Below are 17,142 nucleotides of genomic sequence, written 5' to 3' on the forward strand. Positions count from 1 at the left end.
CTCTAAGGTGGATAGGTCACGCTTGTCGGCATAATGCATTGCTAGACATTTTGTTATTGCTGACCAATCAAGTGGCGTGTTATAAGATTCCAATGCCATATCTGCATTGCCTACAATCTTATTTCTAACTACACTAAGGATTCCGTAGTATTTCGGGGTTCGTATATATTTAATATACGGTCTACACTTTTTTTCCACGATATGAATTCTCCTGGGCGGCCAGAAGATTCTTTTAGACACTTCACTACATCAGGGATCCTATCTAAACCGTCTAAATTTCCTCTATGTCTGTCCTCTATAGTTTGATCAGTTGTGGTTGCCAAGTTGGCATCCGGATTTAGGGTGGCCTGTACTACCTTTGGTCCTTGCTGCTGTAGTATATTTGTCGCTATATTCGCTATTAATGATGTCAAGTCGTCTATACTTAATTGAGTGCTATTTGTCGCTTGAGGAGTGGATTGGTTAGAAGGAAGAATGGGAGGTCTGACCAAGTTGTTGGGATTAGCCATTTTACAATTTAATATAATTGCAATATAATTTAAATTAATTTAAATAATTCTTATAATTTAAAACAATTTTTTTCTTACTCTAATCCTGATGTTTCTGGATGCTGCTGCTGCTGGTTTACTTCGTTGTTAACGTTGGCAAATCGTACAGCCCCACTGTCAAACACTACACTCGTTATACGTTTGTGTTTTTGTTGCTTTGCTTCTGTTTTCAATTTCTCGGTAAACTTTAAATTTTAGTAGCCGTCGTTGATTATGTGAGCAATAGTTGTTGTTGCTTGTGCTGCTCGGATAAACATGTTTAGCCATTCACTCGCTTGATTTTAACTATCATGTGTGATCGTGCACGTAATTAATTTTTAACACAAGGAATTTATAATGAGGTTTGTGTTTGTTTTAATTTGGTAGTAGCCAATAAACGCTATTTAAGTTGCTTTGTTATTGTTGCTTGTTGTATTTTATCATAGCTGAAGCTTTTATGTTTTTCACAACAATTATTTCGCTGGCCTAAACTTTTTCACTTCACTTCCTGCTATGTCTTTCGATAAGGCTGGCACGTCGATGCCTCCTTTTTACTTTCGTTACTCAGGGACCGCTATCGAAAATACTTTTTCAACCGGGCGCCAGTTTTTCTACCGGACCGACTGAATTTTGCTCGGGCGCCAATTATGTATTCCCGCGTTGGGAATATCAAAAAAATTATTTTTTGATCGGACAGCGTGTCCGCTTTATTGATCAGAAACGACTCAAACTTAAATTTAACAATTTGGTTAATTTATACTTATTCTAAGCCACGGAATTATTAAGTGGCGTGATATATTTCCTAGAATTAGTGTTAGCAATTAGTATATGCAATTTGATTGCATGTTCGGTTGGCATGTGCCGGATGTGCTGAGGTTGCATCGGCAGAATTTACAAGTTGTCGCTTGCGCTGTAATTTCGGGGATGTTGATATAGTTGCACTTAATGCTTGGATCGTGCTAACTTATATAACGGGTGATTTTTTTGAGGTTAGGATTTTCATGCATTAGTATTTGACAGATCACGTGGGATTTCAGACATGGTGTCAAAGAGAAAGATGCTCAGTATGCTTTGACATTTCATCATGAATAGACTTACTAACGAGCAACGCTTGCAAATCATTGAATTTTATTACCAAAATCAGTGTTCGGTTCGAAATGTGTTTCGCGCTTTACGTCCGATTTATGGTCTACATAATCGACCAAGTGAGCAAACAATTAATGCGATTGTGACCAAGTTTCGCACTCAGTTTACTTTATTGGACATTAAACCAACCACACGAATGCGTACAGTGCGTACAGAAGAGAATATTGCGTCTGTTTCTGAGAGTGTGGCTGAAGACCGTGAAATGTCGATTCGTCGCCGTTCGCAGCAATTGGGTTTGTGTTATTCGACCACATGGAAGATTTTACGCAAAGATCTTGGTGTAAAACCGTATAAAATACAGCTCGTGCAAGAACTGAAGCCGAACGATCTGCCACAACGTCGAATTTTCAGTGAATGGGCCCTAGAAAAGTTGGCAGAAAATCCGCTTTTTTATCGACAAATTTTGTTCAGCGATGAGGCTCATTTCTGGTTGAATGGCTACGTAAATAAGCAAAATTGCCGCATTTGGGGTGAAGAGCAACCAGAAGCCGTTCAAGAACTGCCCATGCATCCCGAAAAATGCACTGTTTGGTGTGGTTTGTACGCTGGTGGAATCATTGGACCGTATTTTTTCAAAGATGCTGTTGGACGCAACGTTACGGTGAATGGCGATCGCTATCGTTCGATGCTAACAAACTTTTTGTTGCCAAAAATGGAAGAACTGAACTTGGTTGACATGTGGTTTCAACAAGATGGCGCTACATGCCACACAGCTCGCGATTCTATGGCCATTTTGAGGGAAAACTTCGGAGAACAATTCATCTCAAGAAATGGACCCGTAAGTTGGCCACCAAGATCATGCGATTTAACGCCTTTAGACTATTTTTTGTGGGGCTACGTCAAGTCTAAAGTCTACAGAAATAAGCCAGCAACTATTCCAGCTTTGGAAGACAACATTTCCGAAGAAATTCGGGCTATTCCGGCCGAAATGCTCGAAAAAGTTGCCCAAAATTGGACTTTCCGAATGGACCACCTAAGACGCAGCCGCGGTCAACATTTAAATGAAATTATCTTCAAAAAGTAAATGTCATGAACCAATCTAACGTTTCAAATAAAGAACCGATGAGATTTTGCAAATTTTATGCGTTTTTTTTTTAAAAAAAGTTATCAAGCTCTTAAAAAATCACCCTTTATATATATATATCTATATACATAAGTATTTACGAATGTACGTACAGTATGTCAAGAAACAGTTTACACATTGAAAATAAATACCCTTTTTCACTTTCCGCAGCAAATTTTTTTACTTTTTACTTCAGTTCAACATATTTTTTGAATCAGGGATGGTTACTTACAGTATTTAAAGAGATGTGATGCAAAAAAAGCTGCGAAAGCAATGCAAAAACCAACCAAGAACAACTACAAACAAAAATCATTCAATTTTGTTAGTGTCAAGAAAAACTTTACACACTTCGATTATTTTACTTGTTAAGCTCGTGTTATACAGTTAACCGTACTTCACCGTTACCTATTCTTCGCAAAGGCATTTACAATGAATTTGTCAATTAGTTGGTGATTAATTTTTGTTTTTTCATATCTAAAGTATCCAACATTGTCTTTTTAATATTCCATGCAAAGGGTTTAGTTTGAAGATGTCCAACTATTGCCCCATTATACCCAATGGGGTAAAAACGTTTGAGATCTAACAGCAATGTTCACTTTAACCCTCTAAATAGTGTATAATGGCTGAAATTGATCGGAAAATATGGAAATACAAGAACCAAAGCCAGAAAAAGGCCCTAAATTATAAATAAGTGGACATGTACAGTGCTTAATGTCTCGAAAACTTGACCAAATTCCAAAAATTTCGATCAGTGTTCTAACGAAAGAGTTCTAGGAAAAATGCAACATTCAAATTTCTCATGAAACTGCGCGCCAAAACATGCTACGACATGTATGTAGGTATGTGCACGCATTGGTCTATATGCATATACATACATATTAGAGCTCTTGGTATTCGACTAATCGACTAACCGAATTAACCGAATGGGGCATTATTCGAATAATAATATTCGGATTGTCGTCAGTGGGGAAAACCCCAACAAATCAAGCAGACCAATTCTAGTGATCATTTGCGATGGCTCTATCGAAAGCTGACAACAAAATCAGCTTCGGTATCCGCAGGGCCAGGTTGAAAGTGTACCAGGGTGACAAAGCGGCTGACGAAGGCAACACGGAAGAAGTCGACGACGCCAGCCAGTTGCTAAGGGGTGTCGGCATAAAAGATATCGGACTCATACAGGAGCCCTAGGTTAAAGCTGATCTAATTAAAGGGCTAAATAGCAGCTATTTTAAAATTTTCTACAAGCGAAATGAAGGTAAACCAAGGGCTTGCATTCTCATCAATAAAGATATATGTACATATATGCATTATTGTGCACTAATTACAGCACAGCAGATACCACAGTGGTAAAGGTGGAACAAAAGAGAAGCAATTTCTTTTTGGTTTCAGCGTACATGGCCCACGATAGGGACATACCGCCCGAATCCAGTAAGATTAGCGGACAGCAACAGAGGAGGAGACATACTAATAGGGTGTGATGCTAACGCAAGGCACACCTTTTGGGGTAGCTCCAACACAAACACCAGAGGTGAGTCGCTTTTACAATATATTCTTAGCAGTAATTTAAGTATATGCAATAAAGGCGATAGGCCAACATTCACATTCCCAAATTCAGAAAGGGTTGCGAGCTGGGAGGAAGTCTTGGATCTGACACTATCAACAGAGATAGATAACCTTGTCGTCTATGACTGGAGCGTGTCCGAGGAGCCATCCATCTCGGATCACTCTTGGATTCTCTTCAAAATCCAGTACTCCCCTCCAATATCGAAACCTTAAAAGTATAGCATGGGATAAATTTAAATTAAGGATCTTGATACTGAGGTGGAGAAGATTGAAAAAATATTAATGAATTCGTTCAATCAATCCACACCACTAACAGTTCTGAAAAAGAGGAAATCACCACCTTGGTGGAACAGAGACCTAAAGAAACTAAGAACTTTATTAAGGAAAGCTTTCAATGAAAGCTATAAGACCAAGTTATGGCAACCATACCAGATACTATTCACGAATAAAACCAAGATACCCCAATTTATTCTTCCCTCACTCAACGGTACAACAATTTCTCTGTCCTCGACAGCTGAGTACCTAGGGGTGCAGATGGATAGCAAATTAAATTGGAAAATAAATATCGAAGACTAATAGGTTCACTATACCTGCAAGAGAATAATAAGAAGAAACTGGGGCCTTAAAACAAATAAAGCCATGCGGATTTACACGGCCGTGATCAAACTAATACTAACTTACAGAGCTCTAGTCTGGTGGCCAGCAATAAATAAGCAGTATAACATCAAGAAGTTAAATGGATTATAGCAGTAGCAGCACTTTCTGCTATAAGAATAAAGAAACTAGGTGGTTGGAACTAGAAAAGTTATGTATACAGCGGTATCCTGAACAATTTTATTAACAATTTATACAAATCAGACTATATCTGAATGGAGAAGAGGTCTAGTAATAGAGGAGAATACAATCTCAATCTATACCGACGGGTCCAAAATGCACTGCGGAGTAGGTACACGATTCAGATCGACTTCAGAGTTCTGGTATATGGGAAGTAGGCGTGGTTATGATCCGATTATTTTCACAACATATCATTGGGATGTAAGGAAACTATTACAAACCAAGTTTCATTGAAATCGGTCGAGTAGTTCCTGAGATATGGTTTTTGACCCATAAGTGGGCGACGCCACGCCCATTGTCCATTTTGTAAAAAAAAATCTGAGTGCAGCTTCCATCTGCCATTTCTTATGTGAAATTTAGTGTTTCTGACGTTTTTCGTTAGTGAGTTAACCCACTTTTAGTATTTTTCAACCTAAGCTTTGTATGGGAGGTGGGCGTGGTTATTATCCGATTTCTTTCATTTTTTGACTGTATTAAGAAGTGGCAAAAAAAACGACTGCAGAAAGTTTGGTTTATATAGCTCCATTGGTTTCCGAGATATGTACAAATAACCGATTTGGGGGCCTGGCCACACCCACTTCCCCAAAAAAATTACATTTAAATATGCCCCTTCATAGTGCGATCCTTCATACCAAATTTTATTTCCATAGCTTTAGTTATGGCACTTTATGTGTTTTCGGTTTTCGCTATTTTGTGGGCGTGGCAGTGGTCCAATTTTGCTCATTTTCGAAAGCAAAGTCCTTCCTATGGTGCCAAGTTTCATCAAGATATCTTAATTTTTACTCAAGTTACAGCTTGCACAGGCGGACGGACGGACGGACGGACAGACAGACATTCGGATTTGAATTCCACTCTTCACCCTGATCAATTTGGTATATATAACCCTATATCTAAAGCTCCAGTTACCGATGCTTGACTTGACTCAGCTTCGAAAAATTTCGCTTGGGAAACTTAGATGCAGTTATACTTCACACAACTTCAACTTCAGCTGTTATTACTATAGTTTATGGGTAGAGTTGCCAGATGTGCAGATTTAGCTTTAAAATTAAGTTTTTTAAATTAAAATATCACCAAGATTGAAGTTTTCAAAACTAGTATACAAAAAAATCTTCACTATTAGGAAATCTGTGAAGCTCAGTTTTTCGATATTTAGAATTGTTAGAAGATGTAATAAATTGGAGCCAGCCAAGCGTATAAATGATAGGTGAAAAAATAATTTATTCAAATTGTTTTTGAACATTTACAATCAATTTTTCATTACATAAATTCGCAAAATATTTTTTTTCTGAGCAGATCACCACAAATTCATGCAGAGATTCGCAATAGTTATGTTTCTGTTGCAAAATTTACCCTCATATCGTACCTATTTGATTTGATTTGTTTATTGCACTTAAAGTATTTGCGTTATAAATAAAATAAAAGATTTTTTTATTAAACACATTAAAAAATAATTGTTGTGAAAAAGGTATTTTCCTCTGAATTATCTTATTTTTTCTTTATTTGAAGATTTATAAATATTAAAGATTAGAATTTTAACATATTTAATTTTAACCGAAAATATTCAGGCAACACTGGAATAGCGTCATAATGAGAATGAAAATAGAAGCAGTGAGAGAGGGAGAGCAGTTCAAATGTCAACGTAACTTAGAGTTCTAAATTCAACAGACTTTCAAGTCAAGTCATGCGTTCGGTAATCAAATACATGCAAGGCCCATTAAACGGATGTTTTATGTGACAGTTCTCAAGTCTCTCTAGGTCAAGTCAAGCATCGGTAACTGGAGCTTAACTTGTTTAGTTTTGGGTGTTACAAACAACCGTTATGTGAACAAAACTATAATACTCTCTAGCAACTTTGTTGCGAAAGTATAAATATATATGTCCTTTAATATCAAATATAAACCAAATATCTATAAATTACATACATATATACGTATATACAAGTCGGCCGATGCCGATTCCTTCATCAATAACGTTATTTAGTAAATTAGTATAGCAACAAAAGAAAAACAAAGACAAATGTAAATATGAAGTTGTTTATTCATTTAATTAATATTCAAAACTAAATAAATTATTATTGTTTCAAAGCGAATCAGCAATATACCGAAATTGTTACTTTTTTGGAAAAATATCTGCCAAAATCTCAATTTTTAGTTTTTTAGTCTTTCCTTTGTTCAAGCACGAGTTTATGGTCTTACCTAGAACACTTATTTTTGTTTTCTTTTTTTTTTCAAGAGTTATGCTGATGACGCGGATGCACCTTTCCTCCGAGGGGTCACCGGAAATGACGTCTCAATGGAGGAGTTTTAATTTTTTTTTTGAAAATTTCAGTAATTATTCTTTAAATATGTATCTATAAGACAGAAAAAAGTTTGAATTGAAAAAAATAATTGTTTACATAGAAAGAAAATAGAGGGTCTCGTAAAAATAATCCGTAATTTTAAAAGAGATGACTTTTGTCATTTATATCTCGCATTGTGAAAGGCGTCACATAGTGATAATGATTCGATAGAAACTTTGGAATCTTGTTTGGCAGGTTCTTTTGCATACACATTATAGTCCAGCACCAATTGATTATTACGTGATCCTGTCTATAGCGAAATTTTAAGACTCTCCTAGTTACGAATGCTTCTATAATAGTGGCTTTATGACATTATCTTCAAAATCTCAACAAGATGTTAAACAAAACTGTGAATATTTGACATAAATCGAATCTTTCTAGCAGTGCTAAATAAAACCTTCAATTTAATGCAAAATTATTGAATTTCTTTATACTAGACTTAAATTATTATTGTGGTGATTTATTAGTTTAGTCAAATGTGAATCACTGTGTTTTATATGGTAAACAGAAGAATTCAAATTTTATGCTTTAAAGAAATCAAAAAAGTAAGACAAATTTATTTTAGTGTAATCCGAAAGAAGTATAAAGAATCGGCCAAATATGGCCGATGCCGATGCTGAATTTTGTGGCCGATACTGGCCGATGCCGATAAGCATTGCATTGTCCTGAATACGAACAAGTGTTGCTTGCTTATGTCTTTTGGTGTTCGTTGCTATTTAGGTTCACTGCTTATATTGTTTCAAATGTCATCAAACAAATCTCATGCAATAGGTCGCACACTGCTTTGGTGATTTTAAGTGCACTTGTGCAGCAGTTTAATATGTACCAAAGAACTGCAATTATTCCCTTTTTTGAGTCATTGGTTGAGTAACACCAACACAACAAAACAGTCAAAAATCATCAAACACTAATATTCACTAAAACACATTTACGCAAAGCACACTAAGCGAGAGTATGAATAAAGAGTAAGTATCTCTTGATACGTATCGTTGAAGTGTTCAATTATCTCATGAGCCAATAATTCAGTCAAGTTAAACCTAAATGAGCCATACCACCAAAAAACATAAAGAGTATAGATAAATAAATAAAGTGATGCGAATATGATCAAAGTAAAACTGACAAAGGCTATGCCGCCTCTAGGCAAATGTACCCTGCGAGAAATGACTAACGATTTGTTTTGTTCTTTGATGTCGTGTATTACATTTAATGTTTTAAGTTTAATGACAGTTAAGTTAATACTTTTAGGTTCTAATATATTTCTTTTAATAGTAATATATTGAAAATGAATAAAGACGCACGAAAAAGCATGTTCAATGAAATAATGAAAAATGTAATGTGGCATAGTTCTCACTGGGTATCTTTACTTTCATGCTCAGTTACGAACCCTGCAAGACGGGTAGAGTTACTTATCTTATGGAATATTGGTCACCGGTAAAGAAAGCTTGTATTATTATTTTGGTCTCTTTTGTTCTAGCAGCAAGAAAAAAGTTACCATTTCTCCTCTTTTACGGCATGTCGGTGTGATTATCTTGCTCGCTCACTCTCATTGATTTTGGTGCCAATGCTGCATATGCCTTTCTGCTCTAATTTTTCTTTGTTTTGGAAAGGCATATGCCACTCTGTGGTTAGCAGAGCCCCCTGTAGTAGTTTTTGTTTTTATCAGCCATCTATCAGTGGAGACTGTTCGATTTATCATTTTCAGGGTAACCCTTTAATCACAGGTATTGGTCAATTGTTGGGTCAATGTTTCGTTACTTAAATTTGGTCCATTGGTCTCCATTGGTCTTCATTCTATAGGTCACCTACTTTTCCGTTTAAAAATGAAAATTTTATTTTTATTTTTATTTATTTATTATAATTGTATCATGTATTTACATTAATAAATAAGTATTGTATAATATTTTAAATTTTTAATAATCATTATAGATTAATTTTTAAATATTAGCATTTCAGTACAAAGTGAACTTTTTACAAACGTTTTTGCAGCTATTTATACATTGATTTATTATACATTTATATTTATACATTGACAAAATTTATATATTTTAAAAATAAAGTTAGTATTAATTATTAAATTTTTACTTTTACATATTTCATATATAAATTTAGTATTAATTATTACACTTTTCTTTTTTGTAGTTGTTGTTACACAATTCAAATAAAATTCCATTACTATTACGAATGTTATTAGTATTCAAACATTCATTTGTATAATTTAATAATATTTTACATCTAAATTATGAATTAGCAAATTAATAAATTAATACTAAACGCGAACGATTTCCTTATAACTATCCTGTAAGGATCCAACGAAACTAATGAACCAATATTGTTTGATGTCAATTTTATGTACATCATAAAAAGGTTCAGCTCGTCGGAAAGAGGTTGTGCAACTGCTAAACTAAATGTCCGATGGGATTTGTTGTTGTCTTGTTTATCATGCCTGAAAAATATTAGAAATATAAATTGTTATTAACGATTAGAAAATATGAATATATTTGTATTCGTAGTACAAACCTAAAAAAAGTTGTAGCTATTGTAATCCTCCATTTGTGCAAAGTATTTGTGTTTATGGTCTGAGTAGGCAATTGAAAAGTAAAGTCCTCTCTCGATGAGCAAAAACTAAACTCTACAAGTCCCTTATCATTCCCGTCCTACTTTATGGTGCAGAAGCGTGGACGGTGTCAACATCCAATGAGAAGGGCCCTTAAATATTGGCAACGGCGCATTCCGCAGACGATGGAACGATGAGCTGTACGACTTATACGACGACATTGACATAGTTCAGCGCATAAAAAAAGAGCGGCTACGCTGGCTGGGTCATGTTGTTCGAATGGATGAAAGTGCCCCAGCTCTGAAAGTTTTCAATGCAGTACCCGCTGGTGGAAACCGAGGAAGAGGGAGACCTCCACTCCGATGGAAGGACCAGGTGGAGAAGGACCTGTCTGTCAATATCTGAAATGGATAATGAAAATATAAGTAATACTAAAAAACAATATAGAATGTATACAATGTAGATATATATATATATATATATATATATATAGAGCTTAATGCTTGTAATAACTAAACAAAAAATAAACAACTTTTTAGCATCAAAATAAAATTTATTCTAAATAAATATTTTGGACACAATGCAACAGATGCATTCTTGTACATACATACATATGTATATATGCATGTACATCTTAATACGCACTAACTTAACATGCACATATACGCATTTATATGTACCATGTTATTTTCCATTGTTTTCTGCGTTGTTGTTATACTATATTGCACCAATGCTAAATCCAAAAACCTGAAATTATTTAAAATTACTAATTTTTATTATGTATTAAAAATATATGAAACATACCTCCACCAATTCCACCGTCACCTCCTTGCTCTTCCTTTGCTGTGCACACACGTAGAATGAAATTATTTTAATTATAAAAACTAATAACAAAAACAACACAAATAAATGCATTTATAAGATGGATAAATATTCAAAAACACTTAACGAAATAAAAGAAATATTTAAAACGCACTTACAGCCATTCACTTAAAATTTTATTTTGAAATGAACAGCGGCCATGGCGGCGATTTTTGAACGGTTCATTGTATCTCTCTCTTACACATACAAAAATTAGGGTTAATTAATTTTGCTACTCTAACTACCAAGATTGCCACTTAACTACAAAATGTTAGCAATGTGTATGTATTGGTAAAAGCTGAAATAATTTGCATGTGTAGTGGTGTATGAGTTAGCTCCGTCTTGTAGGGAAGTCACAATTCCACTCGTGCCGGTCAATGACCAATGAACAAGTAAGTAAAATCAAAATGTTACTATACACTCTTTTGAGTCATAAATTGACCGCATATATATAAGTCTAGAAATACTATGAGTCTTTTTTGGTTTGGTGGAAATGAGTCTTACAGCCCTATTCTGTGCACTTGACAAACTAACAAAAAGATTTTTATCAAGTAAGTAATTTTTGTATTCTGTGACAATTTTGATAAAATAAAAAGCTTCAGTACGTATGCTTTTCCCCACACGTGTGATGAATTGATATTTCTGTTCAAATTATTAATTCGTGAAAAATGGATTCTAAATGGAAAATAATGTAATTAACTTACTCTAATTTGACAGCAAATCAAAGCACGAAAGGGCTACGCATGAACAACTAGAGGAGTATGTAGCATTTTGCCAGGCGCATCCGGAAATGGGCACAGGCAAAAATTCGCCAAAGACGCCTCAAAAAATGCGTGAATTGTGGCAGGAACTGGCGGATAGATATATTAAATTCGTATAGAGGGCCAATACGACCAGCTGCCAAATGGAAGGAAGTAAGTGTTTTATATTCTTTTAGTATTTTTTTAGTGTATTTGCTTGTTTATTTGTAGAGGTTAGGCGTTTGTAAAAGCCAACTGCGTACGTGGGCAAGGCGATTGAAAATGAGCCAGAGACTGACTGGCGGAGGGCCATGCTTAAAGCGCGATGAGTGATTTCGAAGGAAAGGCTTTAGCCACATTTGGTTCGGCCGCTGTTGATGGAGTAAAGCTCCAGTTACCGATGCTTGACTTGACTCAGCTTCGAAAAATTTCGCTTGGGAAACTTAGATGCAGTTATACTTCACACAACTTCAACTTCAGCTGTTATTATTATAGTTTCTGGGTAGAGTTGCCAGATGTGCAGATTTAGCTTTAAAATTAAGTTTTTTAAATTAAAATATCACCAAGATTGAAGTTTTCAAAACTAGTATACAAAAAAATCTTCACTATTAGGAAATCTGTGAAGCTCAGTTTTTCGATATTTAGAATTGTTAGAAGATGTAATAAATTGGAGCCAGCCAAGCGTATAAATGATAGGTGAAAAAATAATTTATTCAAATTGTTTTTGAACATTTACAATCAATTTTTCATTACATAAATTCGCAAAATATTTTTTTTCTGAGCAGATCACCACAAATTCATGCAGAGATTCGCAATAGTTATGTTTCTGTTGCAAAATTTACCCTCATATCGTACCTATTTGATTTGATTTGTTTATTGCACTTAAAGTATTTGCGTTATAAATAAAATAAAAGATTTTTTTATTAAACACATTAAAAAATAATTGTTGTGAAAAAAGTATTTTCCTCTGAATTATCTTATTTTTTCTTTATTTGAAGATTTATAAATATTAAAGATTAGAATTTTAAAATATTTAATTTTAACCGAAAACATTCAGGCAACATTGGAATAGTGTCATAATGAGAATGAAAAGAGAAGCAGTGAGAGAGGGAGAGCAGTTCAAATGTCAACGTAACTTAGAGTTCTAAATTCAACAGACTTTCAAGTCAAGTCATGCGTTCGGTAATCAAATACATGCAAGGCCCATTAAACGGATCTTTTATGTGACAGTTCTCAAGTCTCTCTAGGTCAAGTCAAGCATCGGTAACTGGAGCTTAAATGGGATTCCAAGCTTTGGTTTGACAATCGAGTGCCCAACATTACCAGCATCATCTGCAGGTAGTCCTAGGCCATTAGGCAGTCCAGTAAATTTAAACCATGGGCAACCGGCAGGACAGTTAACCATCGGCATCATCTCCATGCCCACCAAATACCTTGGAATATCAGGTATAATTAAAAAATATATATATATGTTTTTGTGCATTTTTAATTACATTTTTAAATTGAAGGAAGCTTCAACATTACAGCTTTCACGAGGTGCTCGGAACAAGCTTATCAGGACTTTGATAGCTGATATCGCTAAGAGGAATGCTGATGAGGAGGTGAGGGGGCAAGAACATCGAGAGATGATGCAGGCCATCCAAGCCCTAACTAATTCCGTAATGGAATTTATTAATTATCAAAAACAAAATCTTCCTAATAGGTTGGATTAAAATAATAATTTCAATTACTTCATTATTTCCAATATTACTTTTTATCCAGTATTTAATGAATTCAAGTTTGTTTACATTTTTTATACTCTCGCAACAAAAGTTGCTAAAGACGGTATTATAGTTTTGTTCACCTAACGGTTGTTTGTAACACCTAAAACTAAAAGAGTTAGATATAGGGTTATATATACCAAAGTATTCAGGGCGACGTGTAGATTTGAAATCCGGATGACTGTCCGTCCGTCTGTCCGTCTGTGCAAGCTGTAACTTGAGTACAAATTAAGATATCTTGACGAAACTTGGCACAAATATTCCTTGTCACCATAAGAAGATCAAGTTCGAAAATGGGCGGAATCGGACCACGCCCACAAAATGGCGAAAACCAAAAACACATAAAGTGTCATAACTAAGCCATAAATGAAGATATAAAAGTAAAATTTGGAATAAAGGATCGCACTAGGAGGGGGCATATTTGGATGTAATTTTTTTGGGGAAGTGGGCGTGGCCCCGCCCACAAAGCGGTTATTTGTATTTAACTCGCAAACTAATAAAGCTATATAAACCAAACTTTCTGCAGTCGGCTGCACTGAGATTTTTTTTACAAAATGGAAAATGGGCGTGGCATCGCCCACTTATGGGTCAAAAACCATATCTCAGGAACTACTCGACCGATTCGAATGAAATTCGGTATAAAATCGCCCTATTCCCGATGTCGTTATCGTTTTAAAACGACTTAAGAACGCCTATTTGGCATTCCTGTTGGCGTTAACGACATTTATCGAAAATAAATTGAGATTCCCCAATTTGAAACGACTATAGAAACGACATAGAAACAGTCGTTTTTTGTCGTTGCTATAATTGTGAGCGACATAGAAACGACGCGGTCGTTTGAAGGAATATTTGAAGTGAAGATGAAAATTCCAAATCGGAAACAGTTTGAAATTTTAATTTCTAAAATGGAATAATATCCTGCATATGCCAAGGACTTTAGAAAAGGGATAAATCCTTTAAATTTCGATTTTTGGGAGGGATATTTTTTCTCAAAAAAAAAAAAACTATAATACTCTCTTTAGCAACTTTTGTTGCGAGAGTATAATAAATCCATTCCACCGCCATTTCGCGTCGGAAATTGTTGGCATTAATAAAATTGCATTTTTATATCTAAGAATATATTTAAGATATGAATAATCTTAAAATTCAAAATGAAGAAAAAAATAGTACTCCAACAAGAGGAGGAGTTAATAAACAGATACCCATGTCTCCTTTGGCTAGACCTCTAGTTAGAGTAGTCGGATTAGCCAGAAACAAGGAGCATGAGACGCTGGAAGTATAACATATTTTAGAAGTATAACATATTTTGGAGGACGCAGATGTCACCACTACTTCTTTTAAACAATCAAATAAAGATGGAAGACTAACATTGTTGTACGTAAGTACAATAATTACAGTGATAACGTTGTTTAGAGTCAATATAGAATAGCATAAAATCCATCAAGGACTGCTTTAAAAATGTGTCTCGTTGCATAAGAAAGACATTTTTATATGGGAAAAGAGCTCCTTAAAGTATACTATACAAAATATGTAGACAAATTTCGATAACTTTTCATAGGCGTTACGATATACTTCAAGAATACCAATTTAGGAACGAAACGACGATAAGAACGACAACGACTTAGAAACGACTATTAAAACGACAACGACAACGGGAATAGGGCCGATTATTTTCTTGACACCCTGATAGCACGCACAAAAAATGGGCGAAATCGGTTCACAACCACTACTACTTTCCTTATAACTCAATTTTGAAATCCATCTTATTCCTTCACTTTATAATGTAGATATAAGGAACCAATTAAGATAACAGAATAAAACTTTACACAATTAGTGCATATCATCTCTGGCTTCACTTGTGAAAAAATTGTCGAAAACGGACCATAACTTTTCAAGGCCCCAGATATAGAACTCAGCGCCTAAGGATAAATTTTAACCGAAAATATGGGTAAATCTCTCAGATATCTCAATTTAATTCAGAGGTAATGGTTTCCTTCTAATAGTGTGTCTCTATTCCAAAAATTATTAAAATCGGGTCATAACATTTCCATATACCTCATTGTAGGTTTTTCAAAAGTATCTTCTCCTAGCTCCCATATACCTAATTATAGGATTTTCAAAAATACGGTGAGCTTTATTCCGCATATATGTATTGGTTAAATTTGTTCAATAAATTTCGAGAGTATAAAATGTTCGGCTGCACCCGAACTTAGCCTTTCCTTACTTGTTATATATTATAATTAAAAACAATGGAATACAAAAATTTGATTTTTTTTTATCAAAAAGGATAAATAAATAAACAAATAATGCAAGTAAGTAATCGTATTTCCAAAGTCGTATTGATTAATATAAATAACTAAAGAGTTGATACATATCTTGATCGCGTTCTTTCACCTTCGCGCATGTACTGTGAAGAGTTAAAATCTTTAATTGGAGAATCAAAGTCTTCCTCAACCTCGTCCTCTATTTCGTTCAACATAATGCCTGCTTTCGTCATTATATTATGTAATATAACGCAAGTACTAATAAACAAATTTGAAGTTTCGTAGGAATAATGTAGAACTCGGTGCTTCAATAAACATCTGAACCGCGATTTTAAAACACCAAACGCCCTCTCTATGCAGTTTCTTGCAGAACCGTGTAATTGGTTGTATTTTTGACCTTTATGGGTATTAGGTGTTCCTAATGGTGTTAAAAGCCACGGCTCTATAGGACGTTCAACATTATTTGATGGCGGAGCAACAATAGCAATATGCGACAATCCTATGGTGCTCTTTATTCGAAATTGTCTAAAAAATCTGAAACATATTGAAAAAAAAAAATTGCATAAATTATTATTTGTATTACAATAATATATACCCTGTTTTTATAAAAGTTTCTTCCTCTGTTGAACTCGGTTCGCTTTCTACAGCCCGTACACTTCTCGAAAGGGACCACTATTTCATAGGCAAGTTGACGTTGTTGCCTTCACATTTCTGGTATGAACCGTGTCCAAAGAAGTTTGGAGCTGCCAGAACCCTTACAGTTAAAGGTAGTGACGTTTTTTGATTATCGTGTGGGGCCAATTCATCAATTAGGCGACAGCAAATTTCGCGCGATAATCGAAAATTTTGCACAAAGGTATTCTCGCTCAACGAAAATGGATATTTTCCTCTTCGTTCAACAGTAATAACAAAAGAAAAATATCTTCCATTGCGACAAAGTTACAAAAAAACAAAATCTTATTTATAGAAATCACTGTCAAGAGCATTTGACTTCTTAACAATTTCTAAAGAAAATAGCTTTTTATTTTCGGCACAGAATACGAAACGCATGATAAATTTCAAATTTTTATAAATTAGAAATTTGTTGAATTTGCCAAGAGCACAGAATATTGCTGTTAGTCATTTTTGATAGGGCTTTTTAGAAATGGGCTGCCACACTATAAATACAGTATTTATGCAAAGCTTTGCACCGATATCTTCACTAGTGCTTACTTTATATATTGTAAAGTAAACGATTCAGATCATCTTCTAAGTTCTGGTATATAGGAAGTAGGCGTGGTTGTGAAGCGATTTAGCCAATTTTCACAACATATTATTGGGAGGTGAGGAAACTATTACAAACCAAGTTTCATTGAAATCGGTCGAGTAGTTCCTGAGATATGGTTTTTGACCCATAAGTGGGCGACGCCACGCCCATTTTCCATATTGTAAAAAAATCTGAGTGCAGCTTTGATCTGCCATTCCTTATGTGAAATTTAGTGTTTCTGGCGTT

General features: G+C 34.8%; 1 long non-coding RNA gene and 1 pseudogene across 1 annotated transcript; one reads left to right on the forward strand and one right to left on the reverse strand.

Annotated features, from left to right (window-relative positions):
• The first annotated feature begins 1,447 nt into the window (after positions 1 to 1,447).
• Positions 1,448 to 13,934, forward strand: LOC128922542 (uncharacterized; annotated as a pseudogene).
• Positions 13,935 to 15,641: 1,707 nt separating this feature from the next.
• LOC114805029 (uncharacterized) lies at positions 15,642 to 16,757 on the reverse strand. Its single transcript, XR_003753131.2, has 2 exons — positions 16,246 to 16,757; positions 15,642 to 16,184 (listed from the first exon to the last, which is right to left on the reverse strand). It is a non-coding gene; the product is annotated as an uncharacterized LOC114805029 (long non-coding RNA).
• Between the last annotated feature and the right edge of the window lie 385 nt (positions 16,758 to 17,142).

Source organism: Zeugodacus cucurbitae, chromosome 6 (genome assembly GCF_028554725.1).
Source record: "Zeugodacus cucurbitae isolate PBARC_wt_2022May chromosome 6, idZeuCucr1.2, whole genome shotgun sequence".
Classification (NCBI taxonomy): Eukaryota; Metazoa; Arthropoda; class Insecta; order Diptera; family Tephritidae; genus Zeugodacus; species Zeugodacus cucurbitae.